The sequence below is a fragment of the Theropithecus gelada genome, chromosome 4, assembly GCF_003255815.1.
Source record: "Theropithecus gelada isolate Dixy chromosome 4, Tgel_1.0, whole genome shotgun sequence".
NCBI classification, from domain to species: Eukaryota; Metazoa; Chordata; class Mammalia; order Primates; family Cercopithecidae; genus Theropithecus; species Theropithecus gelada.
In genome coordinates this window covers 64,730,109-64,744,368 of record NC_037671.1, presented here as the reverse complement: position 1 = coordinate 64,744,368, position 14,260 = coordinate 64,730,109, and the positions used below count along the sequence as shown (strand labels likewise).

The 14,260-nt window shown below is 37.6% G+C and overlaps 1 protein-coding gene across 1 annotated transcript in view; it reads left to right on the top strand.

Annotated features, from left to right (window-relative positions):
- EYS (eyes shut homolog (Drosophila)) overlaps nucleotides 1-14,260 on the top strand; it is a 2,114,515-nt gene that overhangs the window by 50,993 nt on the left and 2,049,262 nt on the right. The window contains exon 2 of the mRNA XM_025382342.1: nucleotides 10,004-10,125. The gene's annotated coding sequence lies outside the window, so the exon portion shown is untranslated. The remainder of the gene's footprint in view (nucleotides 1-10,003; nucleotides 10,126-14,260) is intronic.

Sequence of the window (14,260 nt, the reverse complement as noted above, 5' to 3'; positions counted from 1 at the left end):
TCACATAAATACAATCTCATGATTCATTAAACTAAGCTCATGTTGATATAGATAACTCATATTTCATCTGTACCCTTCCTGCCTTAAAGATCTAGACAACATCAGCTCAAAATTTTACTGTACTTTCAGGGGAAAGTTCAATATTCTCCCTAGTATGTCTTTAGATTCCTGCGATTCTCTTTTTTTGTAGTGACATCTAGCTCAGAGTTCCATCTTCTTCTAAATTATTTAACCTTATTAATTTTCTTTTCACTGAGTAGGTACTCTCTGTATTTACACTAACCACACAGAAGTAGAATCAGTCCTTTCTGTGATTTGTACATACATTAAAAATTTTCAAAATATTTAAAAAGTGATACAAACAAGCCATCCAATGCCACTACCATTATACTTCTCTGGGATATTTTCTTTCTTTTTCTTTTTCTGTCTTCTCCTCCCTATCCTCCTTAACTTCAGCACGTTTTTTCCTCCCATTGCCTCAGCAAATATCTAACTCTTTTCTTCTCTTTTCAAAACAATTTTCAAAGTCAACTACAAAGTTACTTCTGCATCTATAACTCCATCATAGTGTTCAGTGAGCAAAAAAATAAATTATTTCATAAGATGTATACCCTTTAGTAAGCAGTTTTGTTTGCAAAAAACATTTTTCTTTTATTTCACATGAATCAATTCTTTGATTTCATTTCCCATTTTCCTTCCTCGAGCCATTCCAGCTTCTCTCTAATTTGAGCTACACATTTTTATAGTTGTTTTAATAATTGATGTTTTGCTTTTATTTATTTTAATTCTACATACTTCAGAAAAATGGAGTTTCTATTTTGTCTAATACCATCAAAGTGAGGTGGAGTCTAGGGATTTAGTGTAAAACAAGGAATCTTTTATATATTTTTCTCTCTTTCCAGGGGTTCTCAATTTAGTGTATTAGTTATTTATTGCTGCATAACAAATTATCCCAAATAACAATGGTTAGTTTATTTTTTCAGTATGACTGCTAATATAGCACTGAAAATATACCTTGGATTAAGGAGATTGGTTACACAACTACAGGAAAAATTTTGACTGGATAATCGGACACTTAGGATTTTTTACAGAAAAAGAGAGAGAGAACTTAATAGCTTCAAAAGTAAATATGAAAATCAGGACATAATGAGATAAGATCTATCTTGCATCCTCTAGTGGTTGCTGTATTATTCATTCATTTACAAAGAAGGAAGAGCTTTGCAACTGGAGAGGGGAAATAATGTCTTATGCTTTTAAAAGTTTAAGTTTGAAATATTTATAGGAGATATACATGAAGATATCATAAGATTAAATATAAACCTGAGACTCAAAGAAAGTTATAGAAGAGATAATGGCAGTCAATATCAGATATATATGTACAGAAACACTATTGTATTAATGTAAACATTGTCTCCAAAGAAACTGAAGTTTCTTTCTAAAATTGAAATTCAAGCTCTCTTACAAGCCTATATTTTCTGACAGTAACATTAAATACACACACACACACACACACACACACACACACATATATATGCACACACACAGACATATTAGACCATTCTTCTGTTTTTTCATTTATTTTTCTAATCTAAAAATTTAAACAGTTCCTCTAGGTAAAAGCATGCAAGGTCATTCCCTGGAAAATGATCAGCTTCTATGATTCCCACCCATTTGGAGTAGCTTTCTCTAGTACAATTTGTAATTGATAATATTAACATGTCCCTGAATTCTCTAAGACTTTTGTCACTATATAATTTAATAGACAGTAGACATTTTATTATATGAATAAAGGTTTTCATATTTAAATTTGTTGGAAACTGCTACCTTGTTATCCAGCACTTTCATTTTCAAAACATAATTGAATTCAGTCCCATTTTCTTGCAGCTCAACTCTCTGAAGCAAACTAATGTGGTAAAATAATCCCTGTTATGGTGTTGACGAATGATAATGAAGTCAGAGGCACTCCCATTTAGTTATTTTATTTGCATTTTAAAAGGAACCTCCTAGATATATAGGATCTGTAAAAATAAGATAAAACATTAATAGAGATTAATAGATGGGCAAATGTGAGAATATAAGCAGGACACTCAGCAGCTAGCGCTGTTTTTGCTCTCTATTTACCCTCAGTCTGGACTGCTGTGAACGTTGTTTCCCCAGAAGAAAACATCCTCCCCAAACTCTTGTAAATTTGGACTTCAACAAAAATTGTCTCAAAATGCAAGAGTAGAGGAACAATAATTTATCATTCATCTTTGCCTTTGATGTCAATGATCAAACAGAGAATCCTGTTTACCTTTAACAAAAATGACAGTAAAGCCACACAAAACAATCATTGCAATATTTCCAACCCACTTGGGATCTGGCAATACACTGCAGGTTTAAAATCAAAATGAAATAAAATAAATATGTGGCTACTGTGCTATAACCCAGACTGGCATGCTAAATAGTATTAATCTCTTCAAGTCTAGACTTTAGCTTAATTGTGAGACTGAGAATCCGTTATTAATATAGCCTTATAACCCTCATGCCTCAAAGATAGCATTGACTGCTGAGTTGGAAGAGCTGTGTTTGGGTCCTTATTCAGCCTGTAGATATGTAACAAGGGGCTAATGTTTTCTATTTAAAGTGTTATATGATCTTGATTCTCAGTCTTTTCTCTGTATTTTGCCAGCCTTCATTCAGAAAAGGTTATATAGGCAATAAGAATGCTCAGATAACCCTGTGAATACTCAGATAAAAAGCTGTTTTCCCTTCATTGACAGAAAGTTATGTAAACCATTACATAATTCAGATAAAACACTGAAAACGCAAGCATCCTATTCCTGTAAAATATATCCATTTTAATGTATTTAGTGCTAGTTTTAGATCATTCTTAAGTAGTGTATATTTAATATTTTAGAATTCATTTTTAATGAAATTTTGTTCATGAATTTTAACCCTTTTGATATTCTCTATGTTTCTATGTAAATTAAATGTGTTTTCTTTCACCCATTGTCATCTACGAGTGACTTTTGGTTCATCTTTTGTGTCATTTTACCACTCTAGTGACAGAAATGTGGGGCTCAATGAAACATCATTACATCAATGCTATTCACACCTATAAAAAAAAAAAATCCTTCATACTGAATTTGTAAAAAAACAGTCTAAATAGTTCTGATCTGGAGAAAGGAGAGAACTCTGATATCAATGGTCTAATAAAAAAGAATGGGATATTACTTTAAAGAAATTCCAAATGGAGTTCAATTTGCATGTATCAGCATTTCATGGATCAAACCAGTTTTGCCAAATACTGGTAAACAATCCTGTTTTCTGGCCTCAAACTTATCTTACAAAATTATTTATTTTATTTATAATTTAAATGGATATTTGATTATTATATGTTTGATGAAGAGGAAACAGTAAGGTTCATTAGATTCTTAGTAATCAGCTTCTTTTAGTTTCAGTTGTTACAAATGCACATGGGTGTGTGTGTGTTTATACGTGTGTGTGTGTAAGATTGGACACACTTTCAGAAAAGAACCTATACTATACACATTATGCACAAACACATAGGTTAAGGTATTCGAAAAGGTGTCAAATCTTAAAAACAAAACAAAACTCATACAAAACCCTTGCTAGAATAAAGGAAACCATAGAAAATCCTTGGATCTTCCAAGTACTGTCAATTTTTATTATTTAACATTCCTTCCCTCCCTCCCTCCCTTCCTTCCCTCCCTCCCTCCCTCCCTTCCTTCCTATCTTGCTCTGTTGCCCAGGCTGGAGTGCAGTGGCGTGATCTCGGCTCACTGCAACCTCCACCTCCCGGGTTCAAGTGGTTCTCCTGCCTCAGTCTCCCGAGTAGCTGGGACTACAGGCACGTGCCACAAGGCCGGCTAATTTTTTTTTGTATTTTTAGTAGAGATGGAGTGTCACCATTTTAGCCAGGTTGGTCTCTATCTCCTGACATTGTGATCCGCCCCCTCCTCAGCCTCCTAAAGTGCTGGGATTACAGGTATGAGCCACCATGCCCAGCCTTTTTAAAAATCTTTTCTTCCCTTTCTTACATGTGTAAAAGCCTAGGTGGAATAGTGCATTGTTCAGCCAGCAATTTCAGTTAAATGTGAATGAGGGTTATTTCACTTTTTCTTCCCTTTTCTCTGTTTGTTTTATAAATATGATTTTTTTTTTTTTTAATTTCAATAGGTGTTTGGGGAACAGGTGGTGCTTGGTTATATGAATAAGTACTCTAATGGTGACTTCTGAGATTTTGATGCACCCGTTACCCACGCAGTGTACAATTGTATAATGTACCCAATGTGTACTCTTATACTCCTCACCAACCTCACACCCTTTCTCCCAAGTTCCCAAAGTCTATTGTATTATTCTTATGCCTTTGTGTCCTCATAGCTTTGTTACTACATGAGAACATACGATGTTTGGTTTTCCATTCCTGAGTTACTTCACATAGAATAATAGTCTCCAATACCATCCACGTTGCTGCAAATACTATTATTTCATTCCTTTTTATGGCTGTGTAGTATTCCATGGTGTGTGTGTGTATTTATAGCAGCAAATTGTGCTGCTATAAACATACACACACACACACACATACACACATAGTTTGTTTTTTGTTTTTTTTGTTTTTTTCTTTCTTTATCTGCTCATTGATTGATGGACATTTGGGCTTGTTCCTGTTTTTTGTTTTTTTTTTGTTTTTTTCAATTGCAAATTGTGCTGCTATAAACATGTGCATGCAAGTATCTTTTTGGTATAATGACTTATTTTCCTCTGGATAGATACCAGTGCTGGATCAAATGGTAGATCTACTTTTAGTTCTTTAAGGAATCTCCACATTGTTTTCCATAGTGGTTGTATGAGTTTACATTCCTACCAACAATGTAAAAGTGTTTCCTTTTCACCACATACATGCCAACATCTATTATTTCTTATTTTTATTTTTTTTTTTTTATTTTTGGCCATTCTTTCAGGAGTAAGATGGTAGCACATTGTGGTTTTGATTCATATTTTCCTGATAATTAGTGATGTTGAGCATTTTTCTATGTTTGCTGGCCATTTGTTTATCTTATTTTGAGGATTGTCTATTCATGTCCTTAGCCCACATTTTGATGAGTTTTTTTTGTTTGTTTTCTCACTGATTTGTTTGAATTATTTGTAGATTCTGCATATTAGTCCTTTGCTGTTAATCTAATAAGTTTTTCTTTACAGGTTACCTGATGCTTTTGCCTCAATGCTCTTAAGATTCTTTCCTTCGTCGTGACTTCAGATAACCTAATGACTATGTGCCTAGGCAATGATCTTTTTGTGATGAATTTTCCAGGTGTTCTTTGAGTGTTTTGTATTTGGATGTCTAGATCTCTAGCAAGGCTGGGGATGTTGTCTTTGATTATTCCCTCAAGTATGTTTTCCAAACTTTTTGATTTATCTTTTTACACTGAAACACCAATTATTCTTAGGTTTGGACGCTTAACATAGTCCCAAACTTTTTGCAGGCTTTGTTAATTTATTTATTACTTTGTTGTCTTCGATGGTATGAGTAATTCAAAAGCCTTGTGTTCAAGCTCTGAAGTTCTTTCTTTTGCTTGTTCTATTCTATTGCTGAGGCTTTCCAGCACTCTTGGGATTTCTCTAAGTGTATCCGTCATTTCTATAAGTTGTGATTGTTTTTATTTATGCTATCTATTTCACTGAAGGTTTTTTCTTTAATAATCTGTATCATGTTTTTGATTTCAAGCTGGATTTCACTTTACTCTGATGCCTCATTGATTAGTTTAATAATCAACCTTCTGAATTTTTTTAACGGCAATTCAGAGATTTCATCTTAGTTTGGATCCATTGCTAGTGAGCTAGTGTGATCTTTTAAGGGTTTAAAAAACCTTGTTTTGTCATGTTACCAGAATTGTTTCTCTGTTTTCTTCTCATTTGGTAGATTATATCAGAGGGAATATCTGGGACTCAAGAGCTGCTGTTCAGAATTTTTTGTCCCACCAGGTGCTCCCTTGTTGTGGTATTCTTCCCCTCCCCCTAGGGAAGAGCTTCTTGAGAGCTGAACTTCAGTGATTGTTTTTGCTCTTTTGCATCTAGCAACCAAGCAGAGGTACTGAGCTCTGGGCCGGTACTGGGGAGTCCTCTGATGTGATTCATCTTCACGTCTTTCAGCTGTGAATACCAGTACCTGCTCTGGTGAAGATAGTAGCAGAGTGAGGTGAACTCTGTGAGGGTCTTTGGTTGTATTTTTGTTCAGTGCGCTGGTTTTGTGTTGGTTGCCCTCCAGGCAGGAGATGGCACTTTCAAGAGTGCATCAGCTGTGGTACTATAGGGAGGATGCAAACTTGCCCTAGGAATGTCTGGTTAAATATTCACGTTTCTCAGTCAGTGGACAGGGCCATAGAGCTCCCAAGAGATTATGTCCTTTATCTTTGGCAACTACACTGATTAGAGAAAAATCACCAGGTGGTAGCAGGGATAGGCATGTTTTAGTTCAGGCTCTCCTTCGGTGGGGCTTGCTGCGGCTGCTGTGTGTGGAATGGGAATTTGGTTCCCAGGCCAATGGAGTTATATTCCCAGGTGTATTAGGTTGCCTCTGCTGAGTCATACAGGTCACCAGAGAAGTGGGGGAAAGTCAGCAGTCACAGGACTCACCCTGCTCCCACACAGCCCACAGTCCTAAAGGCCAGTCTTACTCCCACTGTTTCCCCCCAACAGCACCGAGTCCATTTTTAGGCAATTAGTGACCAGGGCTGAGAACTTGCCCCAGACCGCCAGCCTCCCTACTGAGAAAGCAAGTACACTCCCAATTTTTTGGCATCTCAGGGAGCCTGCGGTAGCAATCCAATTCCTTCAAAAGGTCAGAGAATTCTCTCAGCTTTCCTGGTATTTTCCTGTGGTATTTCTTGGAGCAAAATTGTATGATGTGAGTCTCCACACACGGCTCTGTCTGTCCAAGCAGGAGCTGCAAGCTAGTCCTGCCTCCTGTCTGCATTCTTAATCAAAACTCTCTAAATTATTCTGAAAGTTATTTTCTGGAGGCTAGATGTTTCCCATAATGGCAGGATTGTTCGTACAAACACTTCTATTAAAAACGTCTAAAAATCTGCATAATATATATTTAAAAGTATCTTCTTAAAATCACTGCAGGTCTTGTAAGAAAAGAAATAATTATTAGACTGAAATCAAAGGGAAAACTAGAACCAGTAGAAGTATTTGTTAGTTACATAAATGTGAATATTTATATTGACATATATATAGTTAAAAAATATAGAACAAAATGAAGAGTCTAACAGGTAAATGTCCCACAATATGTTGCTACCTAATACATTTTTGGGACAAAGGTGAATAAAAAAAAATAAAATGATTGGCTTTCTTGAAGAATTGTAGCCTACTTTTAAAAGTCTGGAGCCTTCAGTAATCTAAGGTATTCAAACTGTTGAATGTGACCGAGGACAAGTAATGCCCCCAATGACTGAAACAAACAGAAATCCTCTCTGGATGAAGGCTTTCCTTCATCTCAGTCCTCTAATTATTCCTACAGATAATCATGCAATGCTTAATTATGCTTAATTGTACAACTAATTATGTATAATGCTTAGCTCAATCAAAGATAGTCAGGTACATAAAGTAAAAACACACCAAAAGCATGTACCCACCGAAACACAAACAACAACAAAAATAGACCCAGAAGTACATCCTATTGAAATCATCAGGAAGAGCACAAAACAATTCTATCCTTTTTTGGCCATGCTTTTATTCAACAAATATGTATTGAGTACCTCTCAGACACTCAGAGCTCCTCTAGGTCCTATATATTCAGTTATGGATAAAATAAGCAAATCTGTTTTTTATAAGGACTTTACAATCTAGTGTGATGTTAAACAAAGAGAACTTATTTATTACTTAGGAACTGGTCTAAGCTGTGGTTTGAGCTCAGTTGTTTCTAAATCTTTTCATGGATCACTCTGTGAGATGACTAATTCCAGGCCAGAAAGACCACTAGAGCCCAGGAGTTCAGGGCAGAAGAAACTCTTACACTTTTTAAGTTAAAGAAATCAAACACAAAAGTAAAGGATATCAGCAGAAACAGGGAAATAAAATGTGATGTTACAGGTGTAAAAAAGGATACAAAGAACATAAAGGACTCCAAAATTTAATAAATTAAAAATTCACTGCATAGACCTCATAGCTAATTATATACAAGAATGTAAAGTTAGTGTTCTAAAACGAGTGCAGTGAAACAGTACACAGTACAGACAAAGTTCAACCACATGAGCACTACCACTGTAAGTAACGCAGAATAGGACTTGATTATAGCACTAACATTTTAGACAACTGCGCAAGACACTGGGTAAGTAAGGGTCAGAATGAATGAATTAGAGGAACAGAAAAATTTGCTCCCCTCCTCTCTGAAGAACCAGTAAGGGTGGAAAAATTAGAACTTGCCAGAGATATCAGAAACCAGGCATGGCTGACTTGCAGAATGGGACCATTACGGAAAGCTGGTGGAGACATCTGTGTCAGGGTATTGCCTTTCCGTCTGAGATGGAGTGGGCCTGAGGTCACTCTTGGTCAACAGGACTAGCAGGTCAATACTACAAATGCAGAGTTGGGGAGAGTATGGTTAATTTTGAATTTGCTTCTCTGAGAGTGGCTGCTTCTGGTTCTCACAGCCTAACACCAAAACAGCCAATAGAGGTTATGACTGTTGCTTCCTCTCCACTTTCTAAATCATTTACAAACTTCTATTTTGTCCCACTATAACCTGGAAGCATATAGGGAAGCACATATGGAAAACATATTTCTAGCTAAGCTAAGTTTACACTGTAAAAAAAAAAAAAAAAAAACACCACAAGCATGGGAGACAAAGAAATAAAAGGAAAATACAGCAAGAGAATAAAGTATATACAGGACAGAGTGAGAAAATGTAACATAATTTCAACTGAAGTCCTAAGAGGAGAAAAAAAAAAAAAAAAAAAAGAAATAGGACACAAATAATAAATGTTACCAGCCAAGGGTAAAAAAAAAAAATCGTGGCTGATAATTTTTCAGAAATGGTCAATAACAGAAATCCATAGAGTCAAGGATCCTAAGTAATTTCAGGAAAAAAAAGAAATAAAAATAAATCCACAACTAGAAACATAATGAAACTGTACCTCATCAAATACACCGTAAAAAAATTCTTAAAAATGGCCCAAGGGAAAATATTAAGTTGAAAGGTGACTCGTCAATAGCAGCAATAAAAGTCAGAAAACAGTAAAATGATATTCTCAACATGCTGAATAAAAACCCAAAACAACACAAAAAGAACAATACCAGCAACACTCCCAACCTTGAATTCTATATGCCTCAAAAATATCCTTCAAGAATGAAGATGAAGTGAAATACTTTTCAGAGAGAGGAGTAGCTGATCTTGCTTTCAACAGCAACTGAAGACATATACATATTTCATGGATAGCCTCTGTATTAAAAAATTGCCTAAAGGAAAAAAAAAAACTTTTTAATTTAAGAATTATTTTTGAAATTCATTTAGAGATACTCTTATGAAAACTATCACTATGAAAATACAAATATGATCCTGCATATAATTTGAGAGGTATCCTGCTAAGTTGAAGCCCTTTCATGGACCCACTGAATTACTGCTGACATTTCCCTAACATTTCTTTCCAGTATGGCATTTGGGTTCATAGTTTTAAAATACAGTGGAATGGGAAAAGCATTAGTCTATAAATAATGTACTATTTTATTATTTGAACTTACTTTTATTTGTAGAATTTTTGTATGTCAATTGTTTTCAAAGACTTTGTTACAGCTATACTCTCCGTTTTGAAAGTTATTTACCATCTTATTTCTCTCATTAATTACACAGACAATAAATGTAGGACCATAGCTAAAGGTAGGATACTGGCTAATTTGAAAAGAGGGGGTTATGTCCCTCCATGAGATGTGGGAGAGCTTAGGGATGATGAGAAGAAACTGAAAGATAAAATAACTTTTCTTATTTCTTTTTTTCCAGCTTTGTGTCTCACTCCTCTCTTACACCTGGGGAGTCAAGTCTGGATCCTCTGCTCCATATTTATTTAGCAAATAAAATACTGATCTCAAATCTCAAACAGAAAGGGAACCTGTGTACTTCAGGTAAGGATAAGAGTCCTGAGGAAAAAAATAGGTTCTGTGTTTTTATAATCTTGCCTCATTCCCTGCTTTCCATGGCAATTTTTGCTTCCATATTCAGATTCTTTCACCATTCATTAACATCCTACTCTAGAGAATTTCAGGTTTTATCGTTTTTGACTCTACTAAATGGTTCCTACCTCTTAAACTCACTTTAGATCCACTAAAAGTGGGCTGAAATGTCTCAATTTCTATAGTTACAATTCTATGGGTTTTCACATTCTTGGTGTTACTTTGTCATAACATTATTGGGGCCTTGGGAAGAGAAAGAGATGCATTTAATAATGGATTATTTAAATGAATCTCTTTCTCTTTCAAGATGAAAGGGTTGACTTTTTTTTTTTTTAGTTAATAGATAGACATGTATAGGTTTTTATATCTTCTAGAAATGACCCTTTATTACTTCCCTAATAACTTTTCTTATTTTTTCCGACTGGAAAATTCTTCCTGAAACTTGACTTAATAGAGTTGTATTCTCTTCCTTTCTCTACTCCTGCTTCTACTGACAACTAGTTTTAAATGTAGTATTTTCTCAAATTGATATTATATTAATCATACATTCTCAGCTTTTTTGTTCTCTGTATTTTATTATGAGCTTATTTACTTTTTCTCTTAGATATGACAACTAAGAGGATATTGTTCTGAAGTAGCTTGATATCTGCTTGTTCTAGTATCCTGCCAATCTCCATTTCAATCATGTTACTATTTGTTTTGTCTGAACTTTGTTCTACAGAGTGGCTAGGAGGATATAGAGCATGGTAATTAAGAGGGTATTCTGTGACTTCGCAAAGTTAAAGTTAAAATCTTGGCGATACTACTGTCTTGAGTTCCTTAGGGTGCTGCTTTTCCATCCGGAAACCTCTGTGACCAGTGGCATGTTTGCCTGAGTTTTGCTTGGGCCCACTGGGCTCATTCTGCCCAGTCAGCCTGGCAGGCTGTGCTTGGCTTGCGCTACTGGCTAGGATCCCACGCTGACCAAGGGTAAGCCAGGCACGGTGTGGCAAGGGGTATGTGAGAAAGTGAGCATGGGGTCCACACACTGTGCACAACCAGGCATGCTGGCTGCTGCAGCAGAGTGGACAGCTCCAGTCACCGGCACAAGTGCCAGATCTGTGTAAGGCTGTGGCTGGATCAGATGTACCACAAGCAGCTTCCACTGTGGGCACCTGTGCCCGGATGAGGGGAATGTGGTGGCACCCAGAAGCTTCCAGACACAAGGAACCACAGAGCCCCAAAGAGGGTATCAAAACCCTGGCTCGGGGAGCCTCTAGGTCTGGCATTCCCAAAGGACCTCTTCAGCTCTTCTCTCCTTTCACTGCCCTCAGCATGGCGATTGGGGCGAGTTTCAGCCCTGTTTGTGTTACAGCTCTTTCATTCCCACCATTCAGTTGGTCCTGACTTCTTGTCCTGCCTCTTAAAAAAATGACGTATGCGGACAGCTGAAGGGTGAGCAAGGTGGAGAAGAGCTTTATTGAGCAACAGAACAGCTCAGAGGAGTCCCCTAGTGGGTCGCTCCTTTCTGCAGACAGGTCATCCTTATGACACCAGGAGACCTGAAGTAGGTAGTTCCTTCCCATAGCTGGTAGTCCCGACATATGTCCGAGTCTGGCTGAGTGCAGGGTTTTAATGGGCTCAGAAGGGAGGAAATATGCTCTCATTTGTCCATGAACTGTTATTGACAGGCCCAAAAAAAGCACCGTAAGTTCTCACTGTGGGAAGTGGACTCCAGCTAGAACTGACAACTGATGGCTTCAGGCCATCCCTGCCTTGAAGGTGGGGTTTCACCTGGGATGCACCACTTTCCACCAAAGGGCCTGTCTGCCACCTGCCACCTGCCACCATCAACATGCTGTCCACAGTGCCCACGCTGTTTGTGCTGAGGGGTGCCACAGGCCCACGCTGAGCCACTCTCACCACCCACCCCTGGCCAGCCTCCCTCCTGGTGCCCGAAATCTGGAGGAGGTTGAGGCAGCAGGAAGCTGGTATGTCAGTGCTGCCCTAAGTGCCCGCACACTTAGTCGAGCTACAACAGCACCCAGGCTTGGTCACAACTTTGTCCCATGCTAGAGCGGGTGCTAGAAGTGGGGAGAGGCCAGGGAGCAGGAGCAGGTACCTTCAAACCTGCGATGGCGAGGAGCTTCCTGGGTCCCTGAGAGTGCAGCGATGCTGGAGTCCAGAGCCAAAGCTGGGTGGCTGCAGCTGTGCTAGGGAGCACGGGCTTCTGCCCCATCACCTAAGTAGGGGTCTTGGCTCTAGCCTGCTCCTAGCTCCTGCCAGCACTGCAGAGCACACAACCCTGTCCATGTCTCACGCTCTGCAGCCAGCGTCCTTGCAGCAGCTGCTCCACACTGGTCATCACTATCATCACTACTCACTGGCAATATGATTAATGCCCATTATTTTAAATATAGTAAGTTTGAGTTTTTCCTTTTTTTCTGTGGAGGAAATAATTCATTAACGTGAGGATTAAATGAGAAAATGCATGTTAAATTCTTCACCAGAAAGTTACTAAAAAAACCGTGAGTTCTCTACAAATAAAACAAACAAAATGTCTGCCCTTGTCATTTTTAAATTGAATTTAGGAAGATATATAGTAAATAAGTAAACAAATAAATATGACCAGGTGTGGTGACTCATGCCTTTAATCTTAGCACTTCGGGAGGCAGAGGTGGAGGATCGCTTGAGCCCAGGACTTAAAGACCAGCCTGCACAACATAGGGGGATGCCATCTCTACATTTTTTTTTTTTAAACAACATATCCAACTGTGGTGGTGTAAACTGGTAGTCCCAGCTATTCAGGAGGCTGAGGTGGGAGGATTGCTTGAGCCTGGGAGGGTGAGGCTGCAGTGAGCTGTGATTAAACCACTGCACTGCAGCCTGGGTGACAGAATTGAGATCCTGCCTCAAAAAATAAATCACTAACTAAATAGAAGTAAAGTGTATACTATTATAGAAGACATAAGAGCTAAGGAGAAAAAGCAAATACTTAAGAGTAGTGTATATTATAATATGTAAATTATATATCATAATAAAAAGTTAATGATAGAAATAAAGCATGGAAGATTAGAGAATATAGGAATGGGAAAGGAAAGTGGATAATCTTTTGTGCTTTTATTTATTTTCCTTTTTCCTTTCCTTATTCTTGCTGTCATCTTAAGGGAAGTGGTTAATAGTTGGCTGTTTTATACAGAATAGTTGAGGAAGAGCTCACTGAAGTAATCAAATTTGAACAGAAATCTGCAGGAAAAGAGATATCCATGTAGCTATTTGGGTGAAGAGCAATGTGAACAAAGAGAACAACCAGAGTAGACTTCCAGGCAGGAGAATGCTTGGCATGTTCAGGAAGACAAGTAAGCAAGAAAATGTAGCCAGAGGACAATGAATGAAAGAGGCTATAATATGAGATGAGGTCATGAAAATAACAAGGTAGGGTTGGGGTGGAAGTGGGACTGATTGCAAAGCATTTTGTAGGTTGTCAAATATTTTGGCTTCTATTTAAGAAAAATAGCAAATCATTGAAAAATTTTGAGCAGAGAAATGACTTTGTCTTCTTTTCAGTTTTACTGGGTCATTCTGACTAAGGTATAGAGAATAGACCAAATAAGACAAGAGTAGAAGTATAATTGCTTGATCAGTTCTTCCTTCCCACTGCATAAATAAAGACCATAGCATTGCGCTAAAGAAAAGTTTAATTCACACAAGGCGCGCCATACTACACAGAAGATGGGGTTGTTACTCAAATCAATCTCATCTCAGGCTTTTACGTTAACATTTTTTCAAAGACAGTTTGAGGGAAGGGATGGGGTGGCCAGGTAATGGCTACTTGCTGCTGATTGGTTCAGGCAGAGATAAAATTGTAGGAGGGCAAAGCTATCCTCTTAAGCTGAGTCCTCCCATGTGGAACCACAGCAGCAATCAGGTCCACGTTTTGGACAGGCAAAAACCTGAACAAATATCTCAAAAGGGCAATCTATAGTAGTGATGTTGTGATCAGACCATACCTTAGCTCCTCCCCCTAGCCTGATAATATTTCATTAGATTTACAAAGGTGGTTGAGTCTTTGGGGAGGCCTATTATCATTTAAAACTAAATGTCATAT